The sequence below is a fragment of the Callospermophilus lateralis genome, chromosome 13 (assembly GCF_048772815.1).
Source record: "Callospermophilus lateralis isolate mCalLat2 chromosome 13, mCalLat2.hap1, whole genome shotgun sequence".
Lineage (NCBI taxonomy): Eukaryota > Metazoa > Chordata > Mammalia > Rodentia > Sciuridae > Callospermophilus > Callospermophilus lateralis.
The window spans coordinates 45675722-45699936 of record NC_135317.1 but is presented as its reverse complement, the minus strand read 5'-3'; the positions used below and the strand labels follow the sequence as shown (position 1 = coordinate 45699936).

Sequence of the window (24215 nt, the reverse complement as noted above, 5' to 3'; positions counted from 1 at the left end):
GCTTTCTTACCTATACAGTGGGAATAATTACTCTATTGCATAGGGGTTTTAGGAAGATTAAATGGGATAACAAGTAACTGGTAACTTTAAAAGGGTGAACCTATCTCCAAATCCTAGATCTGCTCTTGTCACTAACTTGCTCCAACAATCTGGACAGTCATTTGACCTATGTCTGTTTCCTTATCTGTCAAATAATGAAGATCATGTAAGCCCTACATATTTTATAGGGTGTTTGTGATAATAATATATGAAAACTAATATAAAAAGGATCTTTGAAAAACAACCAAGTTACTAACTATAAGATAGCTAATTCAGTATCTACAAAAAAAAAAAAAAAAAAAAAAAATGAAGGAAATTCATACTAGCAACAACCCAAGACTGTATAATGTCCAAATTAAATTAATTTTAGTAAAAAGATTTTTTTTCACAGTTAAAAACAAACACAAAAGCACTAGATACAATGACAATCAAAAATACTTAAGGTTATTATAACTAGTTTCAAGAATGTTTTTCTATGCAGTAAAACAATCAAATTCGCCTAACTATCCAACAAACTAAAAGCAGTACAACAAAACCTTTTGTTCCAGTTCCCGAATTTGCCACTTAAAACTACCACCTCCACTGGGGAAAGCAGAAAGAGTAAATGGAAGAAGGGAGGGAAAGAGGGAGACAGACAGGAGAGAGAGATAAAAAGAGAATATAACAGAATATAAAATAAAAAGAGAATATAAAAGAATAATGGTTTCAATCTTAAATGTCCCCCAAAGGTTCACGTGCTAAAGGTTTGGTTGCCAGCCTGTGGCCTTCCTGGGAAGAGGGTAAATTTCAGGTTATGGGGCATAGTGGAAGAAAATCTGGTCATTGCAGCATGACCTTGAAAGGGATGTTGGAACCTCATCCTCTTCCTCCCTCTCTCCCACTCTCTGTTCCCCCCAGTCACCATGAGGTATGTAGATGTCTTCCATTGTGCACTCCCCACCATGATGTACCACAGACCCAAAGCAATGGGCCAAGAAACAATAGACTGACCCACACTGAAACCCTAGGCCAAAAGAAGTCTTTCCTAACTTATAAGTTTATCTCAGATATTCTGTCCCAGTGATAGAAACATAACACAGGAAGGGAGCAGGATGTGAGGGGAGAGGCCTAGAAAGGAGGAATGAAATAAAATGAAGTGTTTAAGAGATTACACAATTTATCACCATCAACAGCACTGACATTTTAAACTGGTTAATATTTATTTGGGGTGGAATAGGGTATCTGATGAATTCTAGGATGTTTAGTAACATTTCTGGCATCAACTCACTAGATACCCAACACACAGTTGTGACAATCAAAGATGTCTCTAAACATTGCAAAATCCCCAGGGTAGGCTGGATGAAACAAAATTATTCTCCTACCAGTCTAAATTCATAATACCATATTCCAATATTTATCTCACATTTACCTCCCTACAGACTGGTGGCTCAGAATGGAGCTTGAAACTAGCAGCTTTGAAACATAAGAACCAAATAAACAAATGCTGCCTGTGGGAGGGCAGCAACTTAAAGAGAACTCCAGTTATAGTAGGTAGCTAAGGTTAATCTATGCCTTCCATCAACAGGAAAGGGATAGCTTTTTTGTGTTTAATACTAAGAATTTGTTTTTGATTATTCTTTTGGGATGATAACTTGGTCAACCTGTCACTAAAGCTTAGTCTCACCCAGACTTACTAAGTATTAGCCATTAGAATTTACATGAAAAAAAATCAAGCCAGAGATCTTACTTTCTAAGAAATTATGAATCACAATTCATAAATTATTTAAATCTATACAAATTACTTAAATTATTCAAACATTTACAGTTTCAAAAATACAAAAACTAGTGTTTAGTTATCACTCCCAATATATATGAGCAAAAAGGTAATATGCAAAAGTAAAAGTAACTACCAGAAGTAGAATCTTATGAACTACATGTAACTGCCTGGTATGTTCCATCACTGGCTATACACATTGTTTTCTGTAAGATAAAATTTCCATATATTTATATCATAAATATACAATGAAGATCATGTAATCCCTACATATTTTACAGGGTATTTATAACAATAACATTAAAGGGGTTTTAAATTTTGCTTGTACAAGTATAAATTTTAAAATAAATTGAATCTTATTCATTATCTAGGATGCTATATTTCACATCTTCAATGTTAGAGTGGCTTCTTTTGTCTTCAAATAGGACCTACCCTCATACCTGCTCTTCTGAGAGCTACCTGACACAATCAAATAATCAACAATCTGCCCTCACTGAGCCTGAACTTAAAATTCCACAAAGCCTATGCAATCAACAGGCCAATAGTTAATTCTACTTTATATATATGGGTATTCTATTTTATATATGGGTATCTGATGTTCTTAAGGAAGCTAATTACAAAAGTGATATAAAGAAATACCAATCATTTCAAGTCCACTGAATTAGGGAAGCTACACAAACAGATTTAAAATTCTGTGAACTACAAAATGAGATGGCACACTTCTACATTTATATTTGTAGAGGGTTCCTGTTGGAGCAATGATGAATTTGGTTATTCAGATCAACTCTTCCAATAAAAATTTCAAAAGCTAAAGAAAATATAATTTTGTATATTATAAAAAAACTCTGAACTTAATTATAAAATCTATAATACTGCAATTTTAAATAATTTTCAATGGTTCAAATTTGAAATACTCATATTAGGTAATTGTGACAACTGTGTTGAGATTGTGGTATGCCTAAAACTGATTTACAGAAACAAGACACATTAGTGGTGGGGGTCTAGTCTCTAGTTCTACAATGCTCCAGATACAAGAGAGGCAAACTATAACTCCACCTATGACATGCTACCAGATTCCCTTTTTACAACGAAAAAAAATATATCTCAATGTTAAAGAGTAGATCAGAGAAATTCAAACTTATTCCAATATGTGGAAATTTGGTGTGATACACTTAAACTAGCGGAAACCTGCCCAACTGCTTCACACACAGCCCTTCCATCACCCTCTATTATGCAAGCTGCAACAAACAGTTCAAGCCAATTCCCTGTTCACTCTTGAGCCCTGTCAACACTGAGGTAATAAACTGGAAAAACTCATCGCTCTACAATGATAGTCAAATATCACAATTTATTTCATTTTGTAAAAATCATATCAATGCCAAATAAAACTAATGCAAATGTAGTAAAATATGCAAGATTTTGAGTAATTCTTTTGTTGAAAAGGACTCTTGGGGAGCCTTAAATTCTTCCTGCAATTACTTAAGCATTCTTTTGCTCCTTTGCCCTTTTCATGCCCCATCTCTCAAGTCATGGGGTAGGATAGGGGTGTGCAGAAAACCAAAATGAACTAATCAGTATGTACTTATGCATTTAGTCTACTCTAATTTTATCCCCACAGGTTTTTCCTCATACTCTGCTCCTCCAGAAAGAGAGCTATGTTATTCATTTGAACTCCCAAAACCTAATTAAATGCCTTTCACATAAAGTCATCCTTAACAACTATTACATGACAGGCAATGTATAAGGACTAGAGATGGAGAAGTTAAAAAGAGAGAAACCTTGCCCTCATGGAATCTACAGTGGGGGGACGAGTGGGAAAAGACTGGACTTTGCCTGCAGGAACCCAATCAAATAATGAACAACCTATCAGTACAGCCCCACTCCTTACGTTCTTTACTCCCACTGCCAACCCAGGCTTAGATAAGGAACAAAAGCAGGTTTTCTCTTCAGAAATATAAATGTGTATCTCCAACACTGACCACTCCCAACTCCACAATCATATTAGTCACCTCATCCATAGGGAGGCAGTCACAGAAATTAACTGCATGTACTCCAAAGCCAGAGAATGCTTGGGGGTGAATCTCAACTTCCCCACTCACAAATGGGGCGAATTAAGGAAGTTTTCTGTACCTTCATTTTCTCATCTTTATAGGAACAAAAATAACTCCTACTGGCTGGGCTCAGTTGTGCACACCTATAATCCCAGCAGTTTAGGAGGCTGGGGCAGGAGGATTGCAAGTTCAAAGCCAGTCTCAACAAAGGCCAGATGCTAAGCAACTCAGTGAGACCCTGTCTATAAATAAAAAATATATATATAAAATAGAGCTGGGGATGTGGCTCAGTGGTGAGTGCCCCTGAGTTCAATCCCGGTACCCCTCCCGAAAAATAGCTGGTACCATACACAACTATTTTGAGGATTAAACGAATTAATTATGCAAAAGTACTTAAAACTCTGCCTAGAACCCTATTTACACTTACACTATTATTATAACACTATTATTACTAGCTTTTATATTATTATCACTATGTCTAACAAGCATCTAAAGCTGAATTCATACTTTTCCTCCCAAATCCTGTTCTCCACATCCTCTCATTTTAGTAAACTATACCACTGCCCTCCTGGTTGTTCCAGCTTAAACTGAGAATTTATTATTTCTCCTTTTTCCTCCCACTCCACACGAACAAGTCCTGTCAATATGTTTCAAATTCTAACACTTACATCATTTCCACAAATACTCGCCCTAGCCTAAAGTACCACCCATCTGGCCCCCGAAAGGTAAGCAATAGCCTATCTCGCCATTTTTATTTCATTCCTACCTTCTGACTCTACAGTTAATTCTCCATACAAGAAAGCTTAATCTAGATGCCACTTCCACGATGCAAACTTTCCAGTTTTCCATTACACTTTGGATAATATCTTTACTTCAACACAGCCTACAAAGGCCCCCCCTAACCTAGCAGGCCCTCCATCCTCATCTGCCACGACTTTCCCCCTTTCTTACTGTGCTCTGAACATTCTCACCTTGCTGTTTTTCAACCACTTCTGTCTTGTTTCCACCTCAGAGCCCTGTCCTGAGCTCTGGGGCAGAAAAATATAGTCATATGAAGCATGGATTAGGAAGTCAGATTGCCCAAATTCACAGTCTCTACCACATTTCAGTTGGCAAATCCCGCATCTTTGTCTGTTTCCTCCTTCATAAAAATGGAGAGAGTGTTAGTTACTTCATGTGATTGTCGTAAGAATGTAGAGTTTAGAACAGTACTTACATATGTAAGCTCTACTAAAGCATTCACTGCTATTATTATCCTTTCCTGAGATGTTATTATTCAAGCTCTTCCCCTCACTCAATAGATTAAACTGTCCCCTCCTTTAAATGGCCTCCCCCGGCCAGATCCTACCTAAAACAACCTTCCCTGTTCCCCACTCTCACCTTTCTTTTTTTCACTGTACTTATTCCTATCTAAAATTATTTTATGGACTTATTCTTTGATGTCTATATCCCAACTGTAACAGGAGCTCTGCTAGGTTGGAGGCTGTGCGGCTATATTTCTAGTTCTGATTCAGAACCTGACTTTTGAATGCACATTTCTCATTCAGGGTAGGAACTGATGCAAATCTCTTAATAACAATATCATACTTAGAAAGCCTTTCATTTTCATACTCATGATCTCCTCTGACCCTTGAAAAAGGAACAGCAGCTATACAATCATCTTAGGTTTTAGAGATAACAAAGTTTCAAGCTTGAGTGACTTGTTTTTGAACACAAAACTAGTAAATGGTAGAACAAAAATTATAAGCCCTACTTTCTGATTCTAAGGCTCCTTCCAACAGGTAGAAGGTTATTACTCTCTTGAAATGAATTTACAGAAATGTGAGCTCTTAATGTCCTATATAAATACACACCAATGTGCTATATTCTTCCCTTCAATACTTAACAAATATTTGTCCCAGGGTCTGAGAGTATTATAAATCAGTATTAACTCATCAATAATGTACTAATCCCTGGCAAGAGTTAGCCAAACTATTCAAGTAGTCAGATGGTACGACTGAATATTCCAAGTCAACACAGCAACAACTCCTAAAATTCGGTGTACCGGTGTGAGTATAACATGCTAGTTCCAGTATGCAAAAAGCTTTCTCTGCAAAACCCAGACAAAGGGGAGCATTGTATTACCAAGATCACTGTGATAATCCCAGTTAGTTTTTGATTCCTGATCCATCAAATTCTAAGGCAATAGCTCAGATAACCCATCAGACTTAAGAGTTACAGTTAGATGGCTTGGAGTTGAGGATGTGAGGAAGAGGCAAAACTGTGCGCAAGAGCTCTGTCTACCATGGCCAACGACCATCACATACCTCAAACAGCCAATTACTTTTATAAATCTGTACCATTTTCCATGCCTGTGTTATCTCATGTGTTCTCGTAACATTCCTGGTCCTGTGGGATACAGTTAGGAGCACAGAGGCTATTTTCCATCCACTGAACACAAAAAGGAAACTGAGGCAGCAGGTGGTTGTCTTAGAACTTGTCCTGGGCGATTTGGGCCCTTGTGGGATCCCACAGGAAATCAGGACATAAAGATTCCTAGTCTCTGAAGGCACTCTCCATCCTCGACTTAACATGTCCAGTTGCAGGACTGAGGAGATGAAGAGTAGAAATCTGAATCCCTTCACTAAGGAATTTGTAAAAGGGCTGTCCATTTTTATGTCCCCCTGGCTCCCAGGCTTTCCCCGCCCCTGGGGAAAAAGGTGCAGACCCTGCCCCGCAGGGTGAGGCCTCGCCTGCCCGCACCTTGGTGCCTCCCTCCCAGAAGGGCGCGCTCCCGCTCTGAGCGGGCACCTGTCCCTTCGCCACGTCCGGCGGCTCTCCTGATCTTCCAAGATTGAAACGCCCACAGCCAACACCGCCGCAGAAGTGCCAGCGACCGGCGAGCACCACAAAACCAGGGTGCTGCAAGGATCCTCGCAAACTTACAGTTTTCCTACAGCGTGCGCGTCACGGCGGAGTGACGTCATGGGACCCGGCGTTCGGGAGGTCAGGCAGCCGGGCGCGAGCACTCGCCCCCACGGCTCCGCCCCCACCACGGCTCCGCCCCCAATGCCACAGCAGGAGAGACGCCCCATCCTCGGTGCCCCGCCCCCGCCGCGGACCCTGGGCGCCGGCGCTGACGGCCTGTTCCGCTGCGTGCCCGTGGGCTTCGCGGGCGTGCACGCCTAGGAAGCACATCTCTAATAGGATCTTTACTCAAAGCCTGTTCCTGGGCTGAGGGAATTCAACAGATGGGCACAGAGACCCCCCCCCCCCCAGAAACACAGCAAACACGCCGTTGCCTGGGGATTAGAGCAGGGCGCCAGGGTTCTGATTTAGTTTTTCCACATACACCGCCTTTCTTCCCTCACGTGTTTATTAAAAGTGCTCCACGTGTAGAAAAAGCCTTTGCTTTCCACCAGGTGCTTATGGGTCTCAAGGCGGGTCCTCCACCCGAAGAAGTCAGCTCTCCCAGGGGCCTTCGCTCCACCCGGCTCCCAGCAGGCTCCGCCCCAGCCCTCCCTGCCCAGGCTCAGGCCCGCCCTCAGCTGGCTCTGTCCCGCCCCCTCGGCTCCGCCCTTCCGGCTCCGGCTCCGACCATCCCCCTCTGTCTGTCGTCTGTGCCCATCCGCCCTGCCCTGCCCAGGCGCCGCCTCCAGTCCCTTCCTAAGAGCGTTTAGTTTTTCCTTTCTACTGGATTTCCCGTTTCTGGTCAATGAGGCGCCCTCCAGGTCCACTTCTGTTAAGTTTAACCAACAGTGATCTAAACATTACGCTTCTTCGCCTGTGTAAACTTTCCAGCCCCACCCCCATTACCCACGTGACGGTACCCTCCTGGGTCAAGTCCAGCGCTCTGCTCTTTTATGCTCTCCAAGGGAGTCGTGGCCACAAGATGGCTCGGTGGGAGGAAAAAGGAAGGCGCGAAGAACTGACAACAGAATATTAACGTGACTTCTGGTTGTGAGAGTCTTAGAAGTATAAAAAAGTAAACGTTGTGGTAAAAAGTGGATCAAACAAATTTGTCTTGAGGCAAAGATAACGGGGAAAAGAAACCTTGGATACTAAGGAAATATTGAAAATAGCAAGGATCCCTTTTAAAAACTTACTTGGGACCATGGCAAATAGCCAAATCAGGCGTTTTCAAGGCAGCTGCAGTGTACATAAAACCTGGAACAATATATTGTTTACACACTTAGCGGGAAAGAATAATGACGGGGGAATGTGAGCCTTTAATTCCTTTGAGATCTGAGCAGGTAAAAAGTATCCATATGTTTTAATTCCAGAAAAACTAAGTAGTTACATTTTGGGAAAGTTTCTGATGGGTAAAATATGTACAATTTAATATCATAATGTTTTAATAATCTCTCAAGTGATGTAAGTTACATTTGTAAAGTTATGTAATTTTAACAAGGTTTTTGTTCTGTGCAGCATCAATATAGTAAAAGCAGCACTTTTAAAAGTTCCACCCATTTGTAAAATAGTGATATTAATGTTTTTCGTCCAAAACAATAATTTTAAGATACCTTTAATGGGCTGGGGTTGTGGCTCAGCGGTGAAGCGCTCATCTAGCACGTGTGAGGCCCTGGGTTGATCCTCAGCACCACATAAAAATAAACAAAATAAAGTTGTTGTGTATGACTAAGAAATAAATATTTGTTTTTAAAAAAGATACCTTTAAGCTGTCAATTTCATTATTTACATGTTTATGAAATGTTTTATGCATATCATTTCCAAAAACGGGAATGATTTTATGCTAGATTGTAGATATACCGAATTGTTCCACAGTTAAATACCATCTGTCTTTTTTTTTTTAAAGTGGAAATGGCTAAAAACTGTGCACCAAATATCTTAAGTGTTTTAAATATACTTTTTCCTTTGAAAAAATGAAGTTACAGAATATAATTTTTTTCTCATTGTACTGTTTACTTTTCCTCCCTGATACTCCAAGTATTTAAAAAAAAAAAAAAAAATCTGTTGCTCAATAAAGAAACGAAGTAAATTCCTTGAATCAAAGACTGACAAACAGAAAGGGTACTCAAGCAAAGAGGGAAAGTTGGAATGTCAGGGAAATTTTTGTAGGAAAATTCAAATTTGTGTAAAAAACTTGAATTTGATCAAGAAGAGTGGTGAGAAGCAAGGATCAAAAGTATTGATATTAGAGAAAGGAATTGTAAAGACAGCTGCTTTCTTTGAAGAAAGAAAACCCTGGACCTTCTAGGTTTATCCCTGGAAATACTGAGGCCCTCTACACTTGCCCTGGGAGTTTCAGTGTTTCCTTGTGAGTCTTTCACTTTGGTCTTGCTGCCCCCAGCAATCTGGCTTTCAGAGCCTTCTCCTTCAATACATATAAGTCTTTCCTTGGTCCTACATAGTAAGTTGAGAAAAGCTAAGGAAAAAAATTAAAAAGTACTTAATACTTAAGATAAAAGAAATATAATAGTAATATAAGGATTTGTTATGCATCAATCACTTTAATTTTTATTTCATTCTTGCACTAGGTAAAGTACTATTCTTATTCCATCTTACACATGAGGCAAGCAGAGTACAGGAGACTGAGTCAGGTGTCCCATGTTACATAGCTACTGAGTAGCAGTCAAGATTTGAACCCATACTCCAAAACCCACAGCCACAATCACCAATCTATATTGAATTTCATATGGCAAAACACATATGATTCAAGAAACAAAGTGACTTGAAAAGTTCTGTAAATTTTAGCTCCAGAAGACTAAATACAATGTATTGGGTTTTTTTTCACCATTTCCCAGCCTGTCTCCACTGAATGATTCTATTTCATTTTTTAAGATGCTAATGATGACCCACTTAGTTGATTTTGTGACCCACCAATGAGTTATCAGTCTAAAAAATCCTATTCAGAATCCAAAATATAAAATAGTAAATTGTTTCACAGTAATAAGGTAATTTTTCCCCAAATTCAGAGTTGGGGAAATTAATGTTTCAGTAATATGTGTTTTCTGTGTTGCAATGTTAAATGTATTTCTTACTAATGGTTTTCAATTTTTAAAAAATTAATATTACTCTACCTACCTTTGTAATTTGGATCTGGAATGTCCCCCAAAGGCCTGTATGTTAAAGGCTTTGTTATCAGCTTAGCACTGTTGAAAGGTGGTGGAGCTCACCTTTAAGAGGCGGAGCTCAGTCACTAGGGGCTTGCCCTAAAAGGGTAATGTGTGAGGCTAGTCTCTTCCTTGCTCCTCTCTTTGCTTCCCAGCTACAAGGAGGTAAGCAGCTTCCTCAACCATGCACTCCCTGTGATGATGTAGTGGGTCCAAGCAGGCACAAAGCAATGAAGCCATGGACTAAAACCTCTGAAACCAGGAGCCAAAATGCACCTTTCCTCCCTATAAGTTGACTAGCTGAGATATTTTGTCACAGTGATAGAAAGCTGACTAGCACAGTTATCCCTTGCCTTATTTCTATGCATTGTTCATCTTTTGGGATCAACACCAAAATAAACAAAATCCTTACATCCCTTTCTAAGCTCTGGGATCTGGTCTGAGAGAGCTCTTTCCAGGTAATTGACACAATCAATAATCAAGTCACTCTTGATAAGAGAAAGTCTCTTGTCTCTGGCACAAACCCACAAGGGTCCTAATAATATAATGAACATTTATTTAAAAAAAAAAAAAAAAAGATACATAGAGTGGAAGGTTATTCTGTCAAAGGAGCAGAGATAGGGAGTTTGATGGAAGGAAGTCCTGGGACAGACTGGGGAGCTATGAAGGGATGTAATTTTAATAACCACAAAATCTTACTCATGTCTTCAGTTACACAGTTTGTAACATGTTTCATATCTCATTGTATCTCGTTTCTCCTCAACTCTTTTTGTGGCTAATTCTTCCCCTTTTTGGTCTGTACTGAAGAATTTCCTCTGAGAAGTCTTCCCTAAGCTTCTTTTTTCTCTTTTCATTGGAAATTAAAATTTTAATCACCTACTCTGATAGTTTGTAAGCTCAGTGAGAGTAGGAGCAATGTTGGTCTGAATCAGCCTCAAATCCTCTACTGAGTACCATGCCCTAAATAGGTAATATGTGTGTAGGAATGGATGCAAGAAAAGACCTTTAGGAAGGAGAAACATTTGAATAACAACACAGCATAAAGTAACAAAACACTGAAGTAGGTTGGCTCTGTTATTATCTGGGAGCTTTCATGCAAATGCAATACCTTCTCCAAATCTCAAAGGGTTCTCACTAAATGTTATTCTTGTAGAATGTCCTAATGGGGTGCTGCCCCTCTGGGAATTCTGAGGAATCAGAGCAGGCCACCTGGAGCCTTATTTGCATAAATTCTCTTGAAAGAACTGGACACGTTGACAGACCCTCAAGGATAGCAATTAATTCTCTTAAACATAGGATACTAGATAAAGACTGCCCCCCAACAGCAAGAAGGGGTGGAGAGTGAAGAGAGAAATGGGAAGACCAGGAGCTTTCTGATAAGCACAATTTATGACTGTGGGCCAGGTGCAAGTTTTTGAGTTTAAAGCTGAAAGAACCAAGCTGCCTTTTTGGATGTGTTAAGATTGGGAGGCAGAGACAAAGATGCAGGAGAAAAAAAAAAAAAAAAAAAAGAATATCAAAAAGAGTTGCAAATCTTCAAGGGATGATCCCTCACTACCACAGCCCAAAAGACTGTAGTAGGCAGAATGCTTGAGCAACAGGCCTTGAGAGACCTTTGTATATTCTGTTCTTATTGTAATCTGTTTATTCCCATTACACTTTGAAAAGAGCTACTCATTTTCCAAGTCTAGGTTATATCATTAATCACCTCTGCTGATAATAGCCAATAGTTACTATGTGCTTACTGGTTCTAAGGCACTAGGAAGCATTCTATGTGACATCTTTTATTGAATCTTCATAATTACTCAATGGGGTAGCATCATCTTATTTTATAGATGAGGTGGAATGACTTGTCTTTGGTCAGGGATATGAACTGAATTCTGTACCACCTACCCCCAAATGCATGTGCTGAAGTCCTAACCCTTACTGTAACTGTTTTTGGAGATAGGGTCTTTAGAAGGTAAAGTTAAATAGCTCATAAGGGTGGAGCCCTAATCCAATAAAATTGGTGTCATTATTGGAAGAGAAAGAAAAGCCAGAGCTTTCTCCCCGACCTTGTGAGGACATAGGAAAGACAGCTCCTGCTATCCAGAAAGAAAGCCCTCACCAGGAATCAGATATGCCAGAACACCAAATTGGATTTTCCAGAATCTAGAACTCTAAGAAAATAAGTATCTATTGCTTAGGTCATGAAGTCTATGACATTTATGACAGCCCAAGTAGACTAAGAGAGTCATCAATTAAAGTAATCTGACTCCCAGTTTCAGTCTTAAAATCTTCACTCTATGTCTCTGCTATGTCAAGATGGTTGGATTCTCTCTCTCTCTCTCTCTCTCTCTCTCTCTCTCTCTCTCTCTCTCTCTTCCTTAGCACAACTTCTCCTGTAGCACATACAGTATTTATCTATTTTTTATTTATTTATTTATTTATCTGCTTATTTATCTATTTATTTATTTATTTTGAAGATGTAGTCTCTCTATGTTCCTCAGATTGATCTTAAGCTCCTGGGCTCAAGTGATCCTTCCACTTCAGCTTCACAAATGCTGGTATTGCTGGCATGTGCCAGTATGCCCTGCTAATATTTATCAATTTTAACCCACTTTTAAACATTTAAATATGTCTGAAATCAGAAAGTACCTTAAATTGAATGGCTACCAGAATTATTGAAGTAATTTTTAGAGAGGTATAAAAATATTTTTAAAATACCTTATTTAAAAAGCCCTATTAATGGCTTCTTAGATTGAATAACACAAGTGTATATTGTATTATAATTGTCTAAGCCTCTTTCTCATCCACAAAACCAAGAATTCGTTGAAGACAAGTTATAATTTATTCTGCTTTGTGTCCTTAGCACCTAACACTATTCCTGCCACATAAGAGGCATTTGACAAATTTCTTTGGGGTAGGAATGGTATCTGCCTGATGGATGGTGGAATTTAGTATACAAAAATTATCATTTTCGTCACCAAAACTCTTGATTGTCCCCCAAGGCCCTTAAGGCCTGGGAAGATATAGTCAACTTCTTGGATTCTTACCTAATTAAGTTCTTTGTGGCTCCAACAGCCTATGATAGCTCCCCTTGACAATTAATTCAACACGTATCTTCTCTACTAGACAGATTTGTCATTTATTATTTGCCCTTCATGTTGTGTTAAGGCAACTTTCAATAAACTAAGAAAGTTCTATTAGGCCAAATAAAAGTAAATTTTAAAAATCTAATTTCTCAGATCTAATTGCATATGAATTTAAAGTGGAGATGGTACTCAGCTCCCAAAGGTGTTGGCTTTGGTCCATATTGTGTTTTTATTTTTTAAATTTTGAATCGACTATCTGAAGATAAAGATAACATACAAAAAAGCCAAGTGCTTTTAGCTTCTTCTCAAAAAATCAGAAGCTTTGATGGTATTTGCCCCACACTCAGGGCATTCATCATTGGATGGAGGCTGCCTACTTGGAGGAGTAAATGTTCCCTCTTTTCTCATAATGCCACCTCGGTGTTATTCAACCTACCTGCTCGCCCTCTGGAGGCTGAAGGACTTGATCATTTAAGCTTAAGAAGAATCATAAAACCTGCATAATGAACAGCTTTCTGAGAAATTTAGTAATACTCTCTGTGAATTCATAATTTCAATTGGTTATGGTTTGCCCTACAAATAGATATTTTTCACAATTTAGCTTCTGGAGTTGGAACTTTTTTGTGTTTTAGGAGTTACCCATTATTATGTCACTTTTGGCAGCTTAAAAAAAAGAGAGAAAAATACTTACTAAAAATTGAAGTGTAAAATAAGGGACTAGGTTCCGAGTTCAACCCAGTATAGGCAAATGGTGTATTGATGGCACTCACAGAGCATACTTTCTTGCCCAGTAGAGAGTCACACAAATTTCTTCACCTGGGCCTCTCTCTTCTCACATGACATAGGGAAGAAAGGAGGCAAATGTCTGTTAGCTATTATAGTCATGCTTATTCTATGCCACAAATGGTAATCACAGTCACTTGTAAGTTACATTTTTAAAATTGATGTTTTTTAGTTATATATAGTGGTAGAACTCATTTTGATATAATTGTACAAGCATGAAATATATCTAATTCTAGTTAGGACCCCATTCTTATGAATATACATGATCACTATGTTGTATTCTTCTAAGTACATAGGAAAATTATTTTGTATGCATTCCACTGTCTTCCCTTTTCCTATTCCCCCAACCCTTTTGTCTATCCTACTAAATATCTATTCTTAACTTTGCCCCCTTATTGTGGGTTAGTTTCCACATATCAGCAAAAATATTTGTTCTTTGGTTTGGAGGACTGGCTTATTTCACTTAGCATGATCGTCATTTACTTGCAAATGTCATTAAATCCTTCTTCTTTATGACTAACACTCCATTGTGTATGTATACAACAATTTCTTTATCCATTCCTCTGTTGAAGGGCGCCTAGGTTGGTTCCATAGCTTAACTATTGTGAATTGAGCTGCTATAAACATTGATCTAGCTGCATCACTTGTAGTATGCTGATTTGAAGTCCTTTGGGTATATACTGAGGAGTGGGATAACAGGATCAAATGGTGGTTTCATTCCTAGTTATTTTGAGGAATATCCATACTGCTTTCCCAGGTGATTGCACCAATTTGCAATCCCACCAGGAATGTATGAGTGTACCTTTTAGCCCACATCCTTCTCAACATTTACTGTTACTTGTATTCTTGATAGTTGCCATTCTGATTAGAGTGAGATGGAATCTCAGTATAGTTTTAATTTGCATTTCTGTAATTGCAAGAGATATTGAACATTTTTTCTTATATCTGTTGACCATTTGTATTTCTTCTTCTGAGAAATATCTATGCAATTTCTTTGCTCATTTATTGATTGGATTATTTGTTTGGGGGATGTTAAGTCTTTTAAGTTCTTTATATATTCTGGAAATTAGTGCTGTATCTGAGGTGCAGTTTGCAAAGATTTTCTCCCATTCTGTAGGCTTTCTTTTCTTGTTATGGATTGTTTCCTTTCCTGTGAAGAAGCTTTTTAGTTTAATGCCATTCCATTTGTTGATTATTAATTTTACTCCTTGCCAAATTGACCCCAGAACATGAGGGTCCATGGACATGAATCCATTCCATATAGTAAATGGACTGTTTAGACTTGTATACAACGCTGACCAGGAATTTCCACTGGACACCAAATACTCTCTCCTATTATTTTGGGAGTTTTTGTACAATCCCAAAGTAGAAAGAGCAACCAGGAGAAAAATAAAAATATATTGTATTTTCTACCTCTCTAATGTATGGAAGGTGAATCATAGTGGATGTAATTTTTTGAAAGTTATAAAGATACAATATTGATGTCTTAGGTGTCATGGAACATATTTGAGGCTATGACAAAAACAGATGTGTGTATGGGGAAATACCTTGTTATGGTTTAGATATGTCCCCCCAAAGCTCATATGAGAGTCAATGCAAAGGGGTTTAGTGGTGAAATGATTGGGTTATGAGGGCCTTTGCCTAATCAGTGTGTTAGTCCACTGATAGGGATTAACTGGACAGTAACTGTAAGCAATTAGGTGTGGTTGGAAGAGATGGGTCCCTGGGTGTGTGTCTTTGGGATATATATATTTGTCCTTGTTGAGCAGAGAACTCTCTCCACCCCCCTCCCCACTTCCCCCTCTGCTTTCTGGTACCTTGTCCCCAGCTGCTTTTCTCTGCCACACATTTTTGCCTCATCTCAGGCCCTGAGGAATGGGGGTAGCCATCTGTGGACTGAAACATCTGAAACGATGAGCCTACAAATAAACTTTTCTTCCTCTAATTGTTCTTGTCAGATCTTTCAGCCACAGCAATGTAAAAGCTGACTAAAACAAATCTTATATTTGAATAACTCACACACACACACACACACACACACACACACACATTCTCCTATAACTTTGGCTTGAATGCTTGTGTCCCCACAACACTTATATCTTGAAACTTTCCCCCCAATGTGATGGTATCAAGAGAGTGGGGACCTTTAGGAGGTGGTCAAGTTATGAGGCTGGAGCCCTCAGAAATGAGATTGGTGCTCTCATAAAGGAGGTCCCAGAGAGCTGCTTTGTCCTGTCATGGGTGCATGCGGCAAGAAGGTACCATGAATGAACCAGCAAGTAAACCCTCAAAAAGCATCAGGTCTGCTGGTAATTTGATCTTGTACTTCCCAGTCCCCAGAATTGTGAAAGTGAAGTACTATTATGTTGAGAGCCACAGCCGAAGGGGCCCCAGCAAACTTCCAGCTGCCAGCAAACTTCCAGCTGCCAGCTGATTGGCTCCTCTGCGGTGATGCTCATTGGGCTGTTTCCCCGCCCTTTCAGACCACGGAGCTGCTCATTGGGGGACTTTTTTGGCTCCTCCCACACGACCCAGCCAATTGGCCTCAAGAGCAGGAGAAGTGGGGGGGTTGAGAGGCTTGTGGGAAGCCAGTGGTGGCAGTTGGCTCTGAGGGAATTCCTGAAGAGCTCCTGTGGTGTGGTGCGTGTGTTCTAAAAATAAAGTTCGTTTCTGCTTGATAAGTGGCTCGTGAATTGTGCCCAGCCAGACTGCAGCACTATTATTTATGAGTGTCTAGTTTCTAGTATATAACAGCCCGAATGGTTTAAGATGCATGCTGTATCTATTATCTGGTTTTAACAACAAGGCTGCCTTTTAGAGTGAACTTTCTATACTTTCTACAAAGTAGAAAGGCAGAGTAATGTCAGTAGAAATTTATAATAATACCTGAAAGATCACAAACATAGATAGCAAAGAAATGGATGCATTTCTTACTCTATCAGACTGGGGCGGGATAAAGAGGAAGAGGATAAGAGGTTGCCTTTAGACTCATAGTTGAGAAAAATTCCATTTCCTAGCTAGACATTTTCATTTCTGTATTTTCTTGTTTATAGAAGCAAATGGTTTGGTTTTTTTTTCACTTTAAAAATTTTCATTCCTGTCATCTCCATCAGATTAAATGGGTACTTACTATATTTTAACACATAAACACCAAGCAGTCCAGGTAAAGATATGCCCATTTTATCCTAACTTGCTTTGAATTTTTCTTTTCTATATTCATGGCTCTCACTCTTGTCTTCTTATTATTTTAAATATTATCCTTGCAAGTATAATAGATCGATTTCTTAAAATGGACTTAGTGATCAATTTGCTAGTAGCTAAAGCATTAAACTACAGTGGTATGATTCCTAAATCTCCTTTCTTAAAGAAAATTGAGCCATTTATCAAAAGCACAGACTGGTATACTCTCAGTACTCATTAAATACCAAAGCTTCTACAAAATAACTTTTTTGGAAAAACCAAAACTGAAGAAAATACAGAGTACTCATTTATTTTTATATTTTGCTTTAAAAAATATAATGTATTACAACAAAATTTCCAAATAATAAATGTAAATTCAATGAATTTAAACTAAAATATAGCCATATACACATCATACATTTATGATATGGATTGTAGAATATTCTCACAGTCCAAAAAGTTCTCTGGTACTCTTTTGTGGTGAATCTGCTCTCCCACCCCCAGTCCCTGATACAACTGGCTCTTTTACCTTCATAGAATTAGCTTCACACACAGGCTTTGGGGTCTGGGCATTTTTTAGCACAATATTTTGGAGATATCATCTACAGTTCAATAACAGACAATGTTATGAATATTTTACAATTTATCTAGTCAACTGTTGACAGACATGGTTGTTTTCAGTTTTTGTCCATTATAAATTGAACTGCTCAAAACTTTTGAGTACAACTCTGTTTTCATTTCTCTTGGATAAATACTTTACGCTAAAGCTGGATTTCCTATTTAGCATACTCTTAACTTCATAAGAAATTGCAATTTTTTTTTTGCAAAAATCTGTGTAATTTTACCCATAATACATGAGAGTTCTAGTTCCTCAAATTTTCATCAACATTCAGGCTTTATCATTCTTTCAACCTTTATGTTGTTTATTTTCTAGGGTCCCAGCTACGAAATTTTGTACTAATCCAAGTTCAAAATGATTTCTGTCTTCATTTCTCATAGAAGCTTTATAGTTTTGTTATGAAACCAGTTCTGGTTTTGCCCACCACATGGTTTACCAATCACTGAAACAATGAGTTCTGCAAAAGAGAGTTTATTTGCAAGGTGGCGGCCAAGCATGGAGGTGGGAGACTCAAATCTCAAATATGCCTCCCCAAGGACAGGGTTTGGGGATGTATATGGGACAAAGAAGCAGGGTGATTTAGGTGTGGTGAAAAGTAATCTGTAGCTTGCACATTCATAATCAAACTTCCAGGCTTTCTCTGGGATGCATGTTCAGAAAATGGCCATGTTAATATGAGCTAAGGGTGGAGTTTTGGGCCTCCTGATGGTTGATAAAAGATCACCCATTGGACTTTTCTACAGGCCCAAGAGTCAGTGGTTTCAACAAAAGTGGCTTTCAGGTCCCTGAAAAGTCGCCTAGGCAACCTTTATCATCCTAACACTTGCATCAGAGGTGTTCTCCACAGATAATGGGAGACTAATAATATATTGTTCATCTGTGAGATCTCTAAAAGTAGTGAAATTTTAAAAAACCAACTAAAAGCAAGTAACTAATAGCAAATGGAGCTATAAAGGTTGTCCCTCATTTTCAGTTTTACCTTTTATCCCTAGGACTAAATCTATTTTAAGTCAAATTTTTGTATAGTATGAGTGAGTACAGTGAGAGTTGAGATTCTCTCTCTATCCTCCCCCCGCCCCCCCCCCCCGTCAATATGGTATTCAATTGTTCCAGCACCATTATGTTTTCTTTGTAGTTGCAGAGACTACCTTTCCCCCACTGAATCACCATGTACTTTTGCTATCATCTCCGCATCCGTTTTTAGAAAATCCCTCTTTCTATTCTATCTTTCCATCACGGGAGACACCTCTCTCACTATGCTTAGAATTAGGCTGAAAAAATAAACCAACACCATTTTTTTTTTAATTATTTTTTAGTTGTAGTTGGACACAACACCTTTATTTTATTCATATATTTTTATGTGGTGCTGAGGGTCAAACCCAGGGTCTGGTGTGTACAAGGTGGGTGCCCTACCGCTGAGCCACAACCCCAGACCAACACCATTTTTTTAAAAGCACAAAACCTGTGTAGTGGATTCTGTGGTGAGCTGTTCTGAACCCTTGTCAGGATGGAGACACACATTTTGGCTGCTGGACTCGTTGGTGATGGCTCACGGCTGTGTCCCTCTTCAGGCATCACCTTCATCTGCAGGAGTATTTCTTGCCCAAGATTACACCTCCATCCTGGAGACAGCTCACATACACTGACTTCTGTATCGTTCAGAAGCTGTGACTTCTGTATCATTAAGAAGCCTTGGTCACTTGACCTCAACATAGGGCACCTCTGGACAAGAACTCCCCGTGGGATCAATGCGACTTCTCCTGCAATGACATGGCAGCCTGACCCTCCCCGCCTTTCCTCCCTGATTCCCTTTAGCCCTTACAGGTGCTGTCCCCAAATGATTCCTCATACGAATTGCTGCATGCAAATCTTGGAGTCTTAAAGACTGTTTCTTAGGGAATCTGACCTGCCATAATCTCAAAGCCGATTATGTCATTTCTCTGCTTAAAAAATCCCTTGCCAGCCGACTAAAGTATTAACTTCTTAGTTTGGCATAGAAAGGCTGGCTCCAATCCATGTTTCTTGTCAGCTTCCTCTGTCACCACTGACTGTCCTTCAGATAACCTTACATGTCTATATTCCCGAGTTGCCCATTTCCATTTCTTTGCATGGTACTTTATCTCTGCTAGGGATAAATTTCCCACTTCTGTTTAGTCTTCTGTTGTTTCTTAAAGTCCATGAATCACAGTCTATTTTCTCTGGGAATTCTTCTCATTGTTTCCCCATAGGACCAAGTGACTCTTTACATGAGAAGTTACTATCTAACATTGAAACTAGGGTTTACTTTTCTGACGTTCCTACTAAACAACAGTGCCATTAGGCTAGGATTTTCAATGCATTATAGATTCTCAATACATTTTTGAAGAATGAATGGATGGATGAATGAATGAATGAATGAATGAATGAACACAAAGATAAGGCAGACATTTTTCAAAGTACTCAACACTGGAAAATTTACCATGCATTTGGTTCCCCATACCTTATATCTAGAATATGATATACTCTCTTTAATGTCTGTATTTTTTAAAAATCTTATTTGGATTCTGGACTACCATGTTGCTCAACAAAAAATTATGCATATACTTCAAGATAAAATGAAAATCAAACCTTAAGTATTTAAAGCTGGTTCTATTTATAAAAGAGAGGAGATAAGGAGAGCTCAGGTTGGAAACACTAATGATTTTTAAAAAGAAAAAGAAAGAAGGAGAAGAGGAAGAAGGGAGACTCGATTAAGTTGGTTTGCTGGTGAGAGACTAGAAATTTTCTTCCTGTTCCCAAGAGGCTTATTTTTTATCTTTCTTTTTCACACTGTAAAATGTCAAATTAAACTGCAAAGTTAATTCTCATCACTTAGGAAGGGATTCTAAAGGTATTAATTAAGGATTACTGAAAATTTTAATTTTATTCCTCAGAATGAAGTCTTTTAAATAATTAAACAATTATTTTTCACTTCTTCATATTTATATTCTTATGGAATATTGCATTTTAAAATCAATAGTGTCGACACCAGCTTCCAAAGACTTGAGTGACTATTTTAAAATTAGAACTGCTTATTGATATATTTGACTTCATGGATTTTATTAAATCTAGGGTTCTCTTGAGAAATTTTTTCTTTTTTTATATTTCTTCTTCAAAGATAAATTCCTTACCAGATAAAGTCCTTATTTTGCAGGACACCATGAATTCACTGTGGAGAATGATTTGGATTTCAGTCTGGCAGGATATGAAGTACCTTTTACATACTTTACTGTCTTTTTCAGTGATATACATTATGCATGAAAATAATTTTTAGCATTTTTCAAAACATATGAATCTACCTTTAAGAGAATTCAACAGTTGTTCTTCAAGAAAGTATAAAGGAAATAAAAACAAAATCAATTATCAATAATATACCAATACAAACACAAAGTGACAAAAAACATTTATGTTTGAAAATTCAAGGACTTAATGATTTTATTGAAGTTCATATTTTCTTATATCTTAATGAAGCATTCATTGGAAAAGTTGGAATTGTTTCTTTCCTTTCAAATCAATGTTAAAAAGATTGTAAATTCTAAATTGTGGAAGTATAATCAGAAAATGGAATTATAAGCCAATTTAAAATTAAGGAATGTTTCCTTTTCCAGTTTTGCTTTTCTTTTTAACATTTCATTTGGACTCTGCTGCTACTTTCTTTCAGTAAATGATATCCTCTAATTCGAAAGTATTTTAAAATGTATCTCCATAGCAAGGAAACAGCATTGGAAGCTATGATACTTCAAACAAAACTAAATTATACTGTTTCAAATGTCATTAATAATCAGTATTTATTTTTTATTCAATCATGAGTTTTATTAACAAAATGAAAGCATTAGCTTCTTATATGTGGACAGAGAAAAAAATGTGCATTGAAGCACATTGTCGCCTTGATATACAGACATTATTATTACCAATAGTGTAATACAGGAATACAGAGTCCAGAATTCTGTCTATGAAGATTTAGTTCCTAGCAGGGGTAGCAGCTGTTTCAAATTTAAGAGGACAGGAGTGAATTAGCGACATTTTGTAAGAAATAAATGAGCCTTCAGCACACACCAATTGCTGGTAAATTCAGAACATGATAAACATTGTGGAGTAAGAAATTAAGATAGGAAACACACCTGCAAAGACTTATTTTCAAAACGAAAAGATGTTACCGTGGAACTAAATATTTGCTGAAGTTTCTTCATTATTCTGTTTTCGACACCCACCCCCCCATATTTTTCCATTCAGGACCATCTCTAGATTTCAGTGATTGTCACCCACTTTGAGAGTTTGATAAACAAACAAACAAACAAACAACAACAAAACACTTCAAGACTCCAAAATGTCACATTCCCTTTTAAAACTTACTTAGGGCCAGATGCGCTGGTGCACACCTGTAATCCCAGAGACTCAGGAGACTGAGTTCAAAGCCAGGCTCAGCAATTTAGAGAGGCACTAAGCAGCTCAGTGAGAACTTGTCTCTGAATAAAAAATATGAAAAAGGACTGGGGCTGTGGCTCAGTGGTTAAGTGCCCCTGGGTTCATTCCCCAGTACCAAAAAAAAAAAAAAAAACTTACTTAGGAAAGTGTCCTAAGTAATTGACATAATTTTTCCTCCTTCAGTCTATACTTATACAATATTTTATTTATTTATTTATTGGTGAAAATACATCAATTTTTAAAAACAACCAAACAAAATTCCAACTAGCAAATAATTTTTTCTAAAAAATAATTAAAAAACTATACAGAATACACAAGAAGGGGGCTGCTTAACATATGTCAACGATAGATGTTTAGTTTATGTTTTCATCATTTGGTTATCATTCCAGAGGGCTGGTGAAAAAGTTTGAACAAAACTTTTCTTTAAGTCAACTGTATAGAATTTCACACTTATTACATAATTGACATGGATAAGAAAATTTGTATGTCTTAATAAACACTCATCCTCTTAAGTTCCCATTTTGGCTCCCTGAAATAGACCCCTTGGGTCTGTCACTTACCCAAAAACTTATTTCTTATTTCCTTATGTTTAAATCATCACCCAGCCTGGGATCTCTTTGCAATGCCTCTATCTGCAGAATTTAATGGAGAACCAAAGTCTAAAGCAAAAAGGTGATTCGAATTGCAAATTTCCAGAGTAAGTATCATAAGCATAGTATCAAATGGTAGGTTTGAAAGTAAGATATAATAACTTAATAAGTGACATGTTTATCATCATCATTATTATTCAAAATTGTTTTTGGAAAGTTGTGTTAATATAGAAGGAAAAAATCAATAAAAATAGGAATGTTTCCTTTTCCAGTAAATGAGTTACTTTCAGTCCTGGAAAACCATTGGCAATTTACATCATTTGCAGATGCTAAAATACTTAGGAAACTCAAGAAACTATATGAAAACACCTTTTTTGAATAAGAGAATTAGGTAAAGTGACAAAATATAAGATAAATTTACAAATATCAATGGACTTTCTCTGTACTAGCTGCAACTTTGTTGTACAACCAAACAACTCTAAATGTCACAGGGACTTATATTAGCCAAGCTTTATGTCTTATTAACATTACATGAAAGCTGAGGCTTAGTGTTGAAGGACACTCCTACAGGAGTCTCTCACATTACCACATCTTGTTAGATATGCTAAATATGCAAGAACCTGATCTTTTCCTACCCATCATTTTATCAGGGTTGTTTTTACAGTGAGCAACCTTGAGAGATGAGTTAATTTCTACCTCTGCAGCAAAAAACAGGCTTGCTCACTTTATGCTAAAAAATAATAGGATTTAAGCTCAGTGTTCTTTTCCTATAATGCAACCCACTGTTCAGGCATTCATCTGGACCCATTCACAGCACTACTGCAGCAATGGAGATTTAGGGAACTGTTCCAAACATGCTGATTTTCTGGCTGCTGCTTTTTCTGTACAAAACTAAGCTGGTTAATATTCCATTGTGTATATATGCCACATTTTTAAAATCCATTCATCTATTGAAGGCATCTAGGTTGGTTCCACAGTTTAGCTATTGTGAATTGTGCTGCTATAAACATTGATGTGGCTGTGTCCCTGTAGTATGCTGTTTTTTAAGTCCTTTGGGTATAGACTGAGGAGAGGAATAGCTGGGTCAAATGGTGGTTCCATTCCCAATTTTCCAAGAAATCTCCTTACTGCTTTTCATATTGGCTGCACCAACTTTCAGTCCACCAGCAGTGTATGAGTGTACCTTTTCCCCCACATCCTCGCCAACACTTATTGTTGTTTGTCTTCATTAAATAGCTGCTATTCTGACTGGAGTGAGATGAAATATTAGAGTAGTTTTGATTTGCCTTTCTCTAATTACTAGCAATGATGAACATTTTTTACATATATTTGTTGACTGATTGTATATCATCTTCTGAGAAGTCTCTATTCAGGTCCTTGGCCCATTTATTGATTGGTTTATTTGTTTTTTGTTTTGTTTTGTGTTTTGGTGCTTAGCTTTTTGAGTTCTTTATATACCCTAGACATTAGTACTATATCTGATGTGTGAGGGGTAAAGATTTGCTCCCAAGATGTAGGCTCTCTATTCACATGGCATTTGCGGGTAAATGGATGGAGTTAGAGAAGATAATGCTAAGTGAAGTTAGCCAATCCCAAAAAACCAAATGCCAAATGTTTTCTCTGATATAAG

General features: G+C 37.9%; 1 protein-coding gene across 21 annotated transcripts in view; it reads right to left on the bottom strand.

Annotated features, from left to right (window-relative positions):
- Znf438 (zinc finger protein 438) overlaps positions 1-7255 on the bottom strand; it is a 191495-nt gene extending 184240 nt beyond the window's left edge. For 14 of the 21 annotated variants that reach the window (XM_076831850.1, XM_076831848.1, XM_076831852.1 and 11 more), the window contains exon 1: positions 6769-6844. The gene's annotated coding sequence lies outside the window, so the exon portion shown is untranslated. The other 7 variants (XM_076831842.1, XM_076831843.1, XM_076831845.1 and 4 more) reach the window with 4 other exon arrangements.
- Between the last annotated feature and the right edge of the window lie 16960 nt (positions 7256-24215).